This window comes from Polypterus senegalus, unplaced genomic scaffold, assembly GCF_016835505.1.
Source record: "Polypterus senegalus isolate Bchr_013 unplaced genomic scaffold, ASM1683550v1 scaffold_5061, whole genome shotgun sequence".
NCBI lineage: Eukaryota > Metazoa > Chordata > Cladistia > Polypteriformes > Polypteridae > Polypterus > Polypterus senegalus.
Window position 1 is genome coordinate 26,759 of NW_024380695.1, and position 16,167 is coordinate 42,925.

The 16,167-nt window shown below is 37.1% G+C and overlaps 9 non-coding genes across 9 annotated transcripts; all 9 read left to right on the plus strand.

Annotated features, from left to right (window-relative positions):
• The first annotated feature begins 423 nt into the window (after nt 1-423).
• trnas-uga lies at nt 424-505 on the plus strand. The gene has a single exon. It is a non-coding gene; the product is annotated as a tRNA-Ser (tRNA).
• Nucleotides 506-1,463: 958 nt separating this feature from the next.
• Nucleotides 1,464-1,542, plus strand: trnas-aga. Its single transcript has one exon. It is a non-coding gene; the product is annotated as a tRNA-Ser (tRNA).
• Nucleotides 1,543-2,571: 1,029 nt separating this feature from the next.
• On the plus strand, nt 2,572-2,653 carry trnas-uga. The gene has a single exon. It is a non-coding gene; the product is annotated as a tRNA-Ser (tRNA).
• A 2,066-nt stretch (nt 2,654-4,719) lies between these two features.
• trnas-uga lies at nt 4,720-4,800 on the plus strand. Its single transcript has one exon. It is a non-coding gene; the product is annotated as a tRNA-Ser (tRNA).
• A 961-nt stretch (nt 4,801-5,761) lies between these two features.
• Nucleotides 5,762-5,842, plus strand: trnas-aga. Its single transcript has one exon. It is a non-coding gene; the product is annotated as a tRNA-Ser (tRNA).
• Nucleotides 5,843-6,873: 1,031 nt separating this feature from the next.
• Nucleotides 6,874-6,953, plus strand: trnas-uga. Its single transcript has one exon. It is a non-coding gene; the product is annotated as a tRNA-Ser (tRNA).
• Nucleotides 6,954-7,911: 958 nt separating this feature from the next.
• Nucleotides 7,912-7,990, plus strand: trnas-aga. Its single transcript has one exon. It is a non-coding gene; the product is annotated as a tRNA-Ser (tRNA).
• A 1,029-nt stretch (nt 7,991-9,019) lies between these two features.
• trnas-uga lies at nt 9,020-9,101 on the plus strand. The gene has a single exon. It is a non-coding gene; the product is annotated as a tRNA-Ser (tRNA).
• A 6,449-nt stretch (nt 9,102-15,550) lies between these two features.
• trnap-ugg lies at nt 15,551-15,629 on the plus strand. Its single transcript has one exon. It is a non-coding gene; the product is annotated as a tRNA-Pro (tRNA).
• The last annotated feature ends 538 nt before the right edge of the window (nt 15,630-16,167 follow it).

Here is a 16,167-nt window from a genome sequence, read left to right on the forward strand (position 1 = left end):
GCAAGCTGAGACATGCTTAAGCATTTTTACCACGATAACAGAGACAGCTTCCTGTTATTTATGACAATAGAAACTGGGGAGTAACTCTCGCTCTTTCATGATTAAAACGAGCACGTTTTGTTCTTTCTGTTGCTTCTTCTCAGTTGCTTGGCTGATATAGTTAACTTTGAATTCTTTCTCGGGGTCTGGCTGTGTAGCTAACACATGTGGACTTTGCAACCAAGACATGCTGTTAACTGTTCTACTCTCACAGATAATCGAGTCGCTTGAAATCCTCTGCCTCCTTAAGGATGTTCAGAAATAGACCGTAATATTACCGCTCCTGCTCCAGTCCAAATGTCTTCAGAGCACATATTGACAAACAGAAGAAAGGCGATTCGACGATTGAAGGAATTCAGGCGCGATTGCAGGGCCCTACCGTCAGTAGTCGTGGCCGAGTGGTTAAGGCGATGGACTTGAAATCCATTGGGGTTTCCCCGCGCAGGTTCGAATCCTGCCGGCTACGTAGTTTAAACTTTAGCAAATTCAAGGTATTAAGCCTTAACTTGCCACTCGCCCAATACAATTTGCAAATCTTCTCAGTAGCTCACGGCTCAATTAACAAAAACTGGTAGATGCTGCAATCAATGGGAGGCATAAGAACACATTCCGTTGACAGCTTACCAGTTTCTGTTCACAACACGAATACTGAGCGCGCTTGTGCAAAGTTAAGTGTCCTTTCGGCACAGACTGCAGCAAAGCATTTGAGTGCAGTCTAGAAAATGATCAGCTGCCGTTCAAACGCCATACGTTGCAAACCCCCAAAGCAGTGACCAACATAACTATACTGATATTGATACTAATGATTTAAAAAACAGTCGTGTTCAAAGATTAAGCCTCAAAATCACTTGTTGGTCTGAATTTGGAGAGGAAGACTGTAAGGCCATTTTAACACAAACCTCATTTATTTCTTTTCGTTGCAGTGCTATGGGTGAAAGGTACTGCCAGGGTCTGAAGGCTTAAATTTACTAATGATTCTGGGTGAAAAATGACAGAATTCACATGTGATGTGAAACGAATCTAATAAGAACGGGGATCAGTAAATCATGCACGTCAGCCTTCTTCGGAGGCAGCAAAGGCTAAAGAAGAGGAGAAGTAAAGAAGAGCTGACAAACAATCGGCTCCGCACTTGCAACACTACACGTCGCCCGTCGTTGTTTTCCTTAATATCCGTATCAGCTGTGTTTCTTACTTATCTCCCTTTGTTCTCGGGTGAAATTTTGTGTCTCAACATAGAATTCAGCCAAAAAGAAAACTTAAATCAAGAAATAAGTAACAAATGAAAGCATGATGGGACCACTGTAGTTTCCTTCCATAGACTCAATAATTAACAGTAATTTTCACAAGTGAAAGAAAGAGAAAAAAAAAAAAAACAAAAAAAAAGAAATTTACGCCTAAAGCTATATCGCTGGCAGCTGAGTCCTGTAGTCGTGGCGAGTGGTTAAGGCGATGGACTAGAAATCCATTGGGGTCTCCCCGCAGGTTCGAATCCTGCCGACTACGTTTGTGTTTCGCTCTGTTAAGAATGTCTTCAAAGTCCAAATTTAGCAGTCAGATTAGGCATTGTTAGCATTATGTAGGCAATGATTCCCTTCAATTGTCTCAGAATTATGAACCCGTTATGGCACACGGATATATTCCTTAACTTTCTTAACTTTGGAATATTGGATAAGCACGTGTCTGCTGTTAGGAGCAATGAAAGGACTTTTCAGCGATTAGAAAAAACAAAAAATATTCAGTCGTTTTACAAAGTTGGACAAGGCTTTGAAGAGTTAATTCTATTTTTGTGTCCGCGTGTGGCAGAACGGGTTGAAAAACAGCATTTATCCTGCCTGAAAGACTGCCTCGTATTGACTGACTGTTGAATGAGAAAACGCTCAATCACTCGCTAATCGTCAGAGATCTTGTGTAAAAGAAAAAAAAAAAAAAACTACGTGAAAGTAAAAGGAAAGATAAGGCTTTAGGAATCAAAGAACTGACAATTAAGACGGATTCCTTTGGAACTTTAACGACAAATTTTACAGACATTAAAGTTAATGCGGACAATCCATTTTAGAGTGTTTGCACTTTTAAACATAACAAAATAAATTATAAGCAGCCTCAACGCAGCAAGCTGAGACATGCTTAAGCATTTTTACCACGATAACAGAGACAGCTTCCTGTTATTTATGACAATAGAAACTGGGGAGTAACTCTCGCTCTTTCATGATTAAAACGAGCACGTTTTGTTCTTTCTGTTGCTTCTTCTCAGTTGCTTGGCTGATATAGTTAACTTTGAATTCTTTCTCGGGGTCTGGCTGTGTAGCTAACACATGTGGACTTTGCAACCAAGACATGCTGTTAACTGTTCTACTCTCACAGATAATCGAGTCGCTTGAAATCCTCTGCCTCCTTAAGGATGTTCAGAAATAGACCGTAATATTACCGCTCCTGCTCCAGTCCAAATGTCTTCAGAGCACATATTGACAAACAGAAGAAAGGGCGATTCGACGATTGAAGGAATTCAGGCGCGATTGCAGGGCCCTACCGTCAGTAGTCGTGGCCGAGTGGTTAAGGCGATGGACTTGAAATCCATTGGGGTTGTCCCGCGCAGGTTCGAATCCTGCCGGCTACGTAGTTTAAACTTTAGCAAATTCAAGGTATTAAGCCTTAACTTGCCACTCGCCCAATACAATTTGCAAATCTTCTCAGTAGCTCACGGCTCAATTAACAAAAACTGGTAGATGCTGCAATCAATGGGAGGCATAAGAACACATTCCGTTGACAGCTTACCAGTTTCTGTTCACAACACGAATACTGACGCGCTTGTGCAAAGTTAAGTGTCCTTTCGGCACAGACTGCAGCAAAGCATTTGAGTGCAGTCTAGAAAATGATCAGCTGCCGTTCAAACGCCATACGCTGCAAACCCCCAAAGCAGTGACCAACATAACTATACTGATATTGATACTAATGATTTAAAAAACAGTCGTGTTCAAAGATTAAGCCTCAAAATCACTTGTTGGTCTGAATTTGGAGAGGAAGACTGTAAGCCATTTTAACACAAACCTCATTTATTTCTTTTCGTTGCAGTGCTATGGGTGAAAGGTACTGCCAGGGTCTGAAGGCTTAAATTTACTAATGATTCTGGGTGAAAATGACAGAATTCACATGTGATGTGAAACGAATCTAATAAGAACGGGGATCAGTAAATCATGCACGTCAGCCTTCTTCGGAGGCAGCAAAGGCTAAAGAAGAGGAGAAGTAAAGAAGAGCTGACAAACAATCGGCTCCGCACTTGCAACACTACACGTCGCCCGTCGTTGTTTTCCTTAATATCCGTATCAGCTGTGTTTCTTACTTATCTCCCTTTGTTCTCGGGTGAAATTTTGTGTCTCAACATAGAATTCAGCCAAAAAAGAAAACTTAAATCAAGAAATAAGTAACAAATGAAAGCATGATGGGACCACTGTAGTTTCCTTCCATAGACTCAATAATTAACAGTAATTTTCACAAGTGAAAGAAAGAGAAAATTAAAAAAAAAACAAAAAAAAAAAAATTTACGCCTAAAGCTATATCGCTGGCAGCTGAGTCCTGTAGTCGTGGCGAGTGGTTAAGGCGATGGACTAGAAATCCATTGGGGTCTCCCAGCGCAGGTCGAATCCTGCCGACTACGTTGTGTTTCGCTCTGTTAAGAATGTCTTCAAAGTCCAAATTTAGCAGTCAGATTAGGCATTGTTAGCATTATGTAGGCAATGATTCCCTTCAATTGTCTCAGAATTATGAACCCGTTATGGCACACGGATATATTCCTTAACTTTCTTAACTTTGGAATATTGGATAAGCACGTGTCTGCTGTTAGTAGCAATGAAAGGACTTTTCAGCGATTAGAAAAAACAAAAAATATTCAGTCGTTTTACAAAGTTGGACAAGGCTTTGAAGAGTTAATTCTATTTTTTGTGTCCGCCGTGTGGCAGAACGGGTTGAAAAACAGCATTTATCCTGCCTGAAAGACTGCCTCGTATTGACTGACTGTTGAATGAGAAAACGCTCAATCACTCGCTAATCGTCAGAGATCTTGTGTAAAAGAAAAAAAAAAAAACTACGTGAAAGTAAAAGGAAAGATAAGGCTTTAGGAATCAAAGAACTGACAATTAAGACGGATTCCTTTGGAACTTTAACGACAAATTTTACAGACATTAAAGTTAATGCGGACAATCCATTTTAGAGTGTTTGCACTTTTAAACATAACAAAATAAATTATAAGCAGCCTCAACGCAGCAAGCTGAGACATGCTTAAGCATTTTTACCACGATAACAGAGACAGCTTCCTGTTATTTATGACAATAGAAACTGGGGAGTAACTCTCGCTCTTTCATGATTAAAACGAGCACGTTTTGTTCTTTCTGTTGCTTCTTCTCAGTTGCTTGGCTGATATAGTTAACTTTGAATTCTTTCTCGGGGTCTGGCTGTGTAGCTAACACATGTGGACTTTGCAACCAAGACATGCTGTTAACTGTTCTACTCTCACAGATAATCGAGTTGCTTGAAATCCTCTGCCTCCTTAAGGATGTTCAGAAATAGACCGTAATATTACCGCTCCTGCTCCAGTCCAAATGTCTTCAGAGCACATATTGACAAACAGAAGAAAGGGCGATTCGACGATTGAAGGAATTCAGGCGCGATTGCAGGGCCCTACCGTCAGTAGTCGTGGCCGAGTGGTTAAGGCGATGGACTTGAAATCCATTGGGGTTTCCCAGCGAGGTTCGAATCCTGCCGGCTACGTAGTTTAAACTTTAGCAAATTCAAGGTATTAAGCCTTAACTTGCCACTCGCCCAATACAATTTGCAAATCTTCTCAGTAGCTCACGGCTCAATTAACAAAAACTGGTAGATGCTGCAATCAATGGGAGGCATAAGAACACATTCCGTTGACAGCTTACCAGTTTCTGTTCACAACACGAATACTGAACGCGCTTGTGCAAAGTTAAGTGTCCTTTCGGCACAGACTGCAGCAAAGCATTTGAGTGCAGTCTAGAAAATGATCAGCTGCCGTTCAAACGCCATACGCTGCAAACCCCCAAAGCAGTGACCAACATAACTATACTGAATTGATACTAATGATTTAAAAAACAGTCGTGTTCAAAGATTAAGCCTCAAAATCACTTGTTGGTCTGAATTTGGAGAGGAAGACTGTAAGGCCATTTTAACACAAACCTCATTTATTTCTTTTCGTTGCAGTGCTATGGGTGAAAGGTACTGCCAGGGTCTGAAGGCTTAAATTTACTAATGATTCTGGGTGAAAAATGACAGAATTCACATGTGATGTGAAACGAATCTAATAAGAACGGGGATCAGTAAATCATGCACGTCAGCCTTCTTCGGAGGCAGCAAAGGCTAAAGAAGAGGAGAAGTAAAGAAGAGCTGACAAACAATCGGCTCCGCACTTGCAACACTACACGTCGCCCCGTCGTTGTTTTCCTTAATATCCGTATCAGCTGTGTTTCTTACTTATCTCCCTTTGTTCTCGGGTGAAATTTTGTGTCTCAACATAGAATTCAGCCAAAAAAGAAAACTTAAATCAAGAAATAAGTAACAAATGAAAGCATGATGGGACCACTGTAGTTTCCTTCCATAGACTCAATAATTAACAGTAATTTTCACAAGTAAGAAAGAGAAAATTAAAAAAAAAAAAACAAAAAAAAGAAATTTACGCCTAAAGCTATATCGCTGGCAGCTGAGTCCTGTAGTCGTGGCGAGTGGTTAAGGCGATGGACTAGAAATCCATTGGGGTCTCCCCGCGCAGGTTCGAATCCTGCCGACTACGTTTGTGTTTCGCTCTGTTAAGAATGTCTTCAAAGTCCAAATTTAGCAGTCAGATTAGGCATTGTTAGCATTATGTAGGCAATGATTCCCTTCAATTGTCTCAGAATTATGAACCCGTTATGGCACACGGATATATTCCTTAACTTTCTTAACTTTGGAATATTGGATAAGCACGTGTCTGCTGTTAGTAGCAATGAAAGAAGGACTTTTCAGCGATTAGAAAAAACAAAAAATATTCAGTCGTTTTACAAAGTTGGACAAGGCTTTGAAGAGTTAATTCTATTTTTTGTGTCCGCCGTGTGGCAGAACGGGTTGAAAAACAGCATTTATCCTGCCTGAAAGACTGCCTCGTATTGACTGACTGTTGAATGAGAAAACGCTCAATCACTCGCTAATCGTCAGAGATCTTGTGTAAAAGAAAAAAAAAAAACTACGTGAAAGTAAAAGGAAAGATAAGGCTTTAGGAATCAAAGAACTGACAATTAAGACGGATTCCTTTGGAACTTTAACGACAAATTTTACAGACATTAAAGTTAATGCGGACAATCCATTTTAGAGTGTTTGCACTTTTAAACATAACAAAATAAATTATAAGCAGCCTCAACGCAGCAAGCTGAGACATGCTTAAGCATTTTTACCACGATAACAGAGACAGCTTCCTGTTATTTATGACAATAGAAACTGGGGAGTAACTCTCGCTCTTTCATGATTAAAACGAGCACGTTTTGTTCTTTCTGTTGCTTCTTCTCAGTTGCTTGGCTGATATAGTTAACTTTGAATTCTTTCTCGGGGTCTGGCTGTGTAGCTAACACATGTGGACTTTGCAACCAAGACATGCTGTTAACTGTTCTACTCTCACAGATAATCGAGTCGCTTGAAATCCTCTGCCTCCTTAAGGATGTTCAGAAATAGACCGTAATATTACCGCTCCTGCTCCAGTCCAAATGTCTTCAGAGCACATATTGACAAACAGAAGAAAGGGCGATTCGACGATTGAAGGAATTCAGGCGCGATTGCAGGGCCCTACCGTCAGTAGTCGTGGCCGAGTGGTTAAGGCGATGGACTTGAAATCCATTGGGGTTTCCCCCCCAGGTTCGAATCCTGCGGCTACGTAGTTTAAACTTTAGCAAATTCAAGGTATTAAGCCTTAACTTGCCACTCGCCCAATACAATTTGCAAATCTTCTCAGTAGCTCACGGCTCAATTAACAAAAACTGGTAGATGCTGCAATCAATGGGAGGCATAAGAACACATTCCGTTGACAGCTTACCAGTTTCTGTTCACAACACGAATACTGAACGCTTGTGCAAAGTTAAGTGTCCTTTCGGCACAGACTGCAGCAAAGCATTTGAGTGCAGTCTAGAAAATGATCAGCTGCCGTTCAAAAGCCATACGCTGCAAACCCCCAAAGCAGTGACCAACATAACTATACTGATATTGATACTAATGATTTAAAAAACAGTCGTGTTCAAAGATTAAGCCTCAAAATCACTTGTTGGTCTGAATTTGGAGAGGAAGACTGTAAGGCCATTTTAACACAAACCTCATTTATTTCTTTTCGTTGCAGTGCTATGGGTGAAAGGTACTGCCAGGGTCTGAAGGCTTAAATTTACTAATGATTCTGGGTGAAAAATGACAGAATTCACATGTGATGTGAAACGAATCTAATAAGAACGGGGATCAGTAAATCATGCACGTCAGCCTTCTTCGGAGGCAGCAAAGGCTAAAGAAGAGGAGAAGTAAAGAAGAGCTGACAAACAATCGGCTCCGCACTTGCAACACTACACGTCGCCCGTCGTTGTTTTCCTTAATATCCGTATCAGCTGTGTTTCTTACTTATCTCCCTTTGTTCTCGGGTGAAATTTTGTGTCTCAACATAGAATTCAGCCAAAAAGAAAACTTAAATCAAGAAATAAGTAACAAATGAAAGCATGATGGGACCACTGTAGTTTCCTTCCATAGACTCAATAATTAACAGTAATTTTCACAAGTGAAAGAAAGAGAAAATTAAAAAAAAAACAAAAAAAAAGAAATTTACGCCTAAAGCTATATCGCTGGCAGCTGAGTCCTGTAGTCGTGGCGAGTGGTTAAGGCGATGGACTAGAAATCCATTGGGGTCTCCCAGCAGGTTCGAATCCTGCCGACTACGTTTGTGTTTCGCTCTGTTAAGAATGTCTTCAAAGTCCAAATTTAGCAGTCAGATTAGGCATTGTTAGCATTATGTAGGCAATGATTCCCTTCAATTGTCTCAGAATTATGAACCCGTTATGGCACACGGATATATTCCTTAACTTTCTTAACTTTGGAATATTGGATAAGCACGTGTCTGCTGTTAGTAGCAATGAAAGGACTTTTCAGCGATTAGAAAAAACAAAAAATATTCAGTCGTTTTACAAAGTTGGACAAGGCTTTGAAGAGTTAATTCTATTTTTTGTGTCCGCCGTGTGGCAGAACGGGTTGAAAAACAGCATTTATCCTGCCTGAAAGACTGCCTCGTATTGACTGACTGTTGAATGAGAAAACGCTCAATCACTCGCTAATCGTCAGAGATCTTGTGTAAAAGAAAAAAAAAAAAACTACGTGAAAGTAAAAGGAAAGATAAGGCTTTAGGAATCAAAGAACTGACAATTAAGACGGATTCCTTTGGAACTTTAACGACAAATTTTACAGACATTAAAGTTAATGCGGACAATCCATTTTAGAGTGTTTGCACTTTTAAACATAACAAAATAAATTATAAGCAGCCTCAACGCAGCAAGCTGAGACATGCTTAAGCATTTTTACCACGATAACAGAGACAGCTTCCTGTTATTTATGACAATAGAAACTGGGGAGTAACTCTCGCTCTTTCATGATTAAAACGAGCACGTTTTGTTCTTTCTGTTGCTTCTTCTCAGTTGCTTGGCTGATATAGTTAACTTTGAATTCTTTCTCGGGGTCTGGCTGTGTAGCTAACACATGTGGACTTTGCAACCAAGACATGCTGTTAACTGTTCTACTCTCACAGATAATCGAGTCGCTTGAAATCCTCTGCCTCCTTAAGGATGTTCAGAAATAGACCGTAATATTACCGCTCCTGCTCCAGTCCAAATGTCTTCAGAGCACATATTGACAAACAGAAGAAGCGGCGATTCGACGATTGAAGGAATTCAGGCGCGATTGCAGGGCCCTACCGTCAGTAGTCGTGGCCGAGTGGTTAAGGCGATGGACTTGAAATCCATTGGGGTTTCCCCGCGCAGGTTCGAATCCTGCCGGCTACGTAGTTTAAACTTTAGCAAATTCAAGGTATTAAGCCTTAACTTGCCACTCGCCCAATACAATTTGCAAATCTTCTCAGTAGCTCACGGCTCAATTAACAAAAACTGGTAGATGCTGCAATCAATGGGAGGCATAAGAACACATTCCGTTGACAGCTTACCAGTTTCTGTTCACAACACGAATACTGAACGCGCTTGTGCAAAGTTAAGTGTCCTTTCGGCACAGACTGCAGCAAAGCATTTGAGTGCAGTCTAGAAAATGATCAGCTGCCGTTCAAACGCCATACGATGCAAACCCCCAAAGCAGTGACCAACATAACTATACTGATATTGATACTAATGATTTAAAAAACAGTCGTGTTCAAAGATTAAGCCTCAAAATCACTTGTTGGTCTGAATTTGGAGAGGAAGACTGTAAGGCCATTTTAACACAAACCTCATTTATTTCTTTTCGTTGCAGTGCTACGGGTGAAAGGTACTGCCAGGGTCTGAAGGCTTAAATTTACTAATGATTCTGGGTGAAAAATGACAGAATTCACATGTGATGTGAAACGAATCTAATAAGAACGGGGATCAGTAAATCATGCACGTCAGCCTTCTTCGGAGGCAGCAAAGGCTAAAGAAGAGGAGAAGTAAAGAAGAGCTGACAAACAATCGGCTCCGCACTTGCAACACTACACGTCGCCCGTCGTTGTTTTCCTTAATATCCGTATCAGCTGTGTTTCTTACTTCTCTCCCTTTGTTCTCGGGTGAAATTTTGTGTCTCAACATAGAATTCAGCCAAAAAGAAAACTTAAATCAAGAAATAAGTAACAAATGAAAGCATGATGGGACCACTGTAGTTTCCTTCCATAGACTCAATAATTAACAGTAATTTTCACAAGTGAAAGAAAGAGAAAATTAAAAAAAAAAAAAAAACAAAGAAATTTAAACAAAAAGCAGTGGTTAAAAAGTTGATATGCCTGAAAGATAATATTCTGTATCGTGTGAAAAAGTAAAATACTTTATTTGAAAAAAGACTAAAATAAATGAATAAAAGAAAATATAAACTAAAGAAATTAAATCCTTGGAATAAAAATTTTAAACATAAAAAAAAATGGCTTTGATAAAGACTGACAAATAAATGCAATATAGAATTAACACAAATTTACATTAAATGAATGGACATTTACCATTTTAAGTGATCCTTTAAATCATACAAATAAATAGAGTACTCATGCTGCTTATAAAATGAATTTTTTTCTGTACTCTTGCTTCTGTTTAATAATAATCTTGATGCTACACATTATGATTACTAAACACTTTGTTTTCAAATCTAATACTAGTTCTTTCAAATGTACCTGAATTCTCTCCGAAACAGGTTAGAACTGACCAGTCATTCAACAACTCATGCTTAACAAAGTATGACAGGATTAAAGCAGCTGACCATTCAGGTTTCAGAGTAATAGCGCCTGGATTAAATCAGCCAGTTAAGCCTTGACCAAATCAAGGATTCTTGCAGATTAAAATCTCACTGCAGATCCAGCTAGATAATCCAGGCAAGTTAAGTTCACCAAAAAATCATGGACCTCACATAGTTCATACGCATTATAAAATTAATCTGCAATGGAAATAATGCAATACATTGCACCAAACTATCCAAAGCTGGAATACAAAAAATCGATGAATCAACAAGAAAAAATATGTAAGTTTAAATTTGTTAAACCCAACTAAAACCTGTCAAGTTAGTAACTTAGACATATGTAAACAGGTCAAGGTTAAAACTATGTTAAAGTTGAAGGATATGGTCAAACATCAAACATTAAAGTATAATATCGATTTGATAGGTAAAGAACTCGGGTAAGAGAAGCAAATCAAGTCGGAAAATCAAGAATGCTAAACCATAAACACTACATTTATCTCATTACTCCCGCAGCTTTAAGGCATAAGGTCAAAAGAAATTAAAAATTGGGAAACAAATCAAGACCATGTATCTAAATAATAAAAGAATTATAAATAGATAATTTTGGGAAAAAATAAAAAAAAGAATACAAATGAAAACAAAGGCAGCAAAAATAGTGCAGCTTGTCCTAATACTGCACAGCTTCCCGTATAATTAACAGGAAAATTTGTGCTCAAAGAATTCTCAAATGAAATTTAATAGATTTAAGTACAAATAAGAATGTCAGACTCTGCAGATTAACCTAACTTGACGTATATTTCTTAATTCTAAGAAATTAATAAAAACAATAAAAAAAGAAATTATGCTAAAATTTATTAAAAAATAAATTTAGTCTTTATAGTTGAGGAGTTGAAGGAAAATCCATTTTCCTCCGAAGTCATACTGAAGGTTTGAATAAAACTTTAATCTGAAGTCAATTGAAATTGAAATAATAATTAGCTTAATGTAAAATTAAAAAAAAATCATTGAATAAAGAAAGTAGGTTAGAAAATTAATTAAGCCTTACTTTGAACTTTAAAAAAAATTAAGCTTAAAAGAAGACTTTTAAATTTACATAAAAACAAAAAAATATAATAAACTTGACAAGTGAAGTTAATTTTTTTTGCGACTTCATTAAGTATTAACCCTTTATGCTTGCTGAAAATTCAATTACTACTTTGAACTGAAGCTTAACTCTTCAAATTGAATTTGAAAGATCTAACTTGGAAGTAAAAGAAGAAACTTGATCAAAACAATAGAGTTCTTTGAATTCGCAAATTTTAGATGTAAAGTAATTAAAATCTTTAGTGCTTAATATAAAAAAATTATCAAGAGCTCAAGCCGAGTTAACTGCTTAGAATTTCACGAAAACGCTCTTCTTCAAAAAATGGGATAAGCTCTTTCAAGTTAAAAGCATTGTCTTGATCTCGCTAACTTGTTGCACAATTCAGGTATTAATTCGCGCTTGCTGTAGAATCATGCTTTCGAACAGCAACTTAACTGTCATCTCAAAATGACATGCAAACCCCTCTCTTAGATCAAAGTTATGATTCATACGCCGTCGTCAAATTCCTTGAGACATTGCAACAGAAAATGAGTATCAATTGAGAATTCTTAGCAGTTCAAACCCCAAAGCATGAAAATTAATATGATTGAAATCAATTTTGTAGGGCGAATCTGGGATTGGTTAATGAAATTCAATGTTAAGCCTAACCCAAACAATACTTAAAATAAATCTGAAATGTCCGCAATTAACAAAATTGAATTGAACAATGGAGATAAAAAACATTAAGTCATTTCAACACATCTGAAAGTAGCAAAGTAAATGTAAATACAATGTCGCAAAGATATAGTCTAAAGATCGAATTAAAGCATAATTAAACCTAAGCGTATAACTACTTACATTTGTGAATATCTAAAAATAGATCCAAATTAACTAAAACAGTTGTAATGAAGAGATTAACATTTTACTAACTCAAATATATTTCTTAGTGCTAGGGTGAAAATTCAGATAAATAAAAAATTTATAAATTGTAAGAAGATTACAGTATATGAAGAATTAAAAGAGGATAAAAATACCATATTTCGAAGCAAGTAAAGAGTACTAAGAAGTTAAAAGCATGTGTAAAGATAGCTTAAGCATAGTTCTCTTAAAGTATACTTTTGACACTTCTTGTCTAAAAATTTGAATTTAATGTTGAACGTAAACTTCGCAAAGAACTAATAAAATTCAATAAACATAGGACACTGATTCTTCCATAGATAAAATTAAAGTAATTTTCATGAAAGAAGAGATTTAAAAAATAATCAAAAAAATTTCCTAAACTTAAGTGGCAGCTAGCTTCTTTAGATGGTAAAGCAGACTAATCATTGGTCTACAGAGGTTGAATCCTGCAACTTACATTTTGAACTTACTCATTAAGATTTTAAAGCCAAATTTATAGATTAGGCTTTATAAGCAATTAGAATTCCTCAATTGCAGAATTAGACATATGCACACGATAATTGCTAACTTTCTTAACTATGAAATTAGACAACGAGTTCTGTTAAGCAAGAGATTTTACATTCAAAAAAACAAAAATATATAGTTTTCAAATTGGCAGGCTTTGAAAGTAATTCTATTTTAAATAGTCCGTATACAGGGTTAAAAACAGCATTATCCTCTAAAGACTGCCTCGTATTACTGACGTGAATGAACGCTCATCCATAATCGTCCAAATCTTTGAAAAAAAAAAAAAAACATGAGTAAAGGAATCAAGCTTGGAATAAGAACGAATTAAGGATTCCTTGAACTAAGACAAAATTTCCTCAGTAAAGTTAATCGCGAGAATAAATATGATGCATTTTAAACCAACTAAATTCAAACTAACTTAAGCTGGACATTAACATTTTACCACGATACAGAGAACTTCCGTATTTATCATAAAACTGGATACTCTCTTCAGTAAAGCTACAGTTTCTTCAGTTTCTTTCATGTGAGCTATAATTACTTTGAATTCTTCTAATAGCGCTTACTAACCATTGGACTTTGCAAACAAAATGAAACTTACTACAAGAAAGTATAAAAATCTTGCCTCTAAGGTTTAAAGAAGCAAATAATCAGTCCTTAGTCAAATCTTTAGCACATATTAAACAGAAAAAATTGAAGTAATTATAAGCATAATAATACAGAGTAATGGAGAATGTTAAAGCATGGACTTAAATCCATTGGGTTTCGCAGTAAGAGATCCTGGCAGTAAGATATTAACAAATTCAGGTTAAGCTTCGCTTACTTCCAAAAATTTCAAACTTTTCATTATCTAATTGCAAAACTGTGTCCAAATATAAGGAGATAAACAAACTTGACACTTCAAGTTGTAAACTGAATTAACTAGCTAAGTAATTAAACTTAACAATAAACAAAAAATTTATGCATAAAAAGATATGCTTAAGCTGCATAGTTGCACCAAAGCGGCTAATCTAATACTGAATTGTATATGTTTAAAACATGTGTTCAATTAAGCTCAAAATACTTTAGTTAATTTAGGAAGAGTGCATTTAATAAACATTATTTCTTTCGTTCATCTAGTGAAAGACAGGTCAAACTTTAATTTGAATATTGGTGAAAATGCAATTACAATGAGAACGATTAAAAGGAAATAATCTAATTGACAGCTTTGAGAGAACTAAATAAGGAAGTAAGAAGAGTGACAAACAAGCCATTCACTTGCAACTACTACCCTCGTTGTTTACTTAATATCGTTCAGCTTGTTTCTCTTTCTCCCTTTGTTCTGGGTAAAATTTTTGCTCACTGAATTCACAAAAGAAAACTTAAATCAAGATCTAGTAACAATAAAGATTGGGACCATAAGTTTCATTCCATAGACAATAATTAACGTAATTTTACAATGAAAGAAAAGAAAATTAAAAAAAAACAAATAAAAGAAATTTACAGCCTAAAGCTACTATAAGCTGGCAGCTGAGTCCTGTAGTATGCAGTGGTTAAGGCGATGGACTAATATTCATTGGGGTCTCCTGCAGGTTGAATCCTGCGAACTAGTTGGTTTACTTGTTAAGAATGTCTTCAAAGCAAATTTGCAGTCAGATTAGGCATTGTAGCTTTAAGGCAATGATTCCCTTAATTGTCTCAAATTATGAACCCTTTAGCATCGGATATATTCTAACTTCTAATTTGGAATATTGGATAACACGCTGTCTGTTAGTAGACAATGAAAGGACTTTTCAGCGATTAGAAAAAATACAAAAATATTCAGTCGTTTTACAAAGTTGGACAAGCTTTGAAGGTTAATTCTATTTTATGTCCAGTAAACAACGGGTTGAAAAACAGCATTTATCCTGCCTGAAAGACTGCTACATTATGACTGTTGAAGAAACCTCAATCACTTTCGCTAATGTCAGAGATCTTGTGTAAAGAAAATAAAGCTTACATGAAAGTAAAGGAAAGATAAGGCTTTAGGAATCAAAGAACTGACAATTAAGGCCATTCCTTTGGAACTTTACGAAAATTTTAACATTAAATTAATGCGGACAATCCATTTTAGAGTGTTTGCACTTTTAAACATAACAAAATAAATTATAAGTAGCCTCAACGCAGCAAGCTGAGACATGCTTAAGCATTTTTACCACGATAACAGAGACAGCTTCCTGTTATTTATGACAATAGAAACTGGGGAGTAACTCTCGCTCTTTCATGATTAAAACGAGCACGCGTTTTGTTCTTTCTGTTGCTTCTTCTCAGTTGCTTGGCTGATATAGTTAACTTTGAATTCTTTCTCGGGTCTGGCTGTGTAGCTAACACATGTGGACTTTGCAACCAAGACATGCTGTTAACTGTTCTACTCTCACAGATAATCGAATTAAGCTTGAAATCCTCTGCTGCCTTAAGGATGTTCAGAAATAGACCGTAAATATTACTGCTCCAGCTCCAGTCAAATGTCTTCAAGAGCACATATTGACAAAACAGAAGAAAGAAGGGCGATTCAGACGATTGGAAGGAATTCAGGCGCGGTGCAGGGCCCTGCGTCAGAAAGTAGTATTGGCCGAGTGGTTAAGGCGATGGACTTGGAAATCCATTAGGGTTTCCCGCGCAGGTTCGAATCCTGCCGGCTACGTAGTTTAAACTTTAGCAAATTCAAGGTATTAAGCCTTAACTTGCACTTTCGCCCAATACAATTTGCAAATCTTCTCAGTAGCTCACGGCTCAATTAACAAAAACTGGTAGATGCTGCAATCAATGGGAGGCATAAGAACACATTCCGTTGACAGCTTACCAGTTTCTGTTCACAACCACGAATACTGAACAAGCGCTTGTGCAAAGTTAAGTGTCCTTTCGGCACAGACTGCAGCAAAGCATTGGGGTGCAGTCTAGAAAATGATCAGCTGCCGTTCAAACGCCATACGTTTGTAAACCCCCAAAGCAGTGACCAACATAACTATACTGATATTGATACTAATGATTTAAAAACAGTCGTGTTTCAAGATTAAGCCTCAAAATCACTTGTTGGTCTGAATTTGGAGAGAGAAGAAGACTGTAAGGCCATTTTAACAAACACCTCATTTATTTCTTTTATTTGCAGTGCTATGGGTGAAAGGTACTGCCAGGGTCTGAAGGCTTAAATTTACTAATGATTCTGGGTGAAAAATGACAGA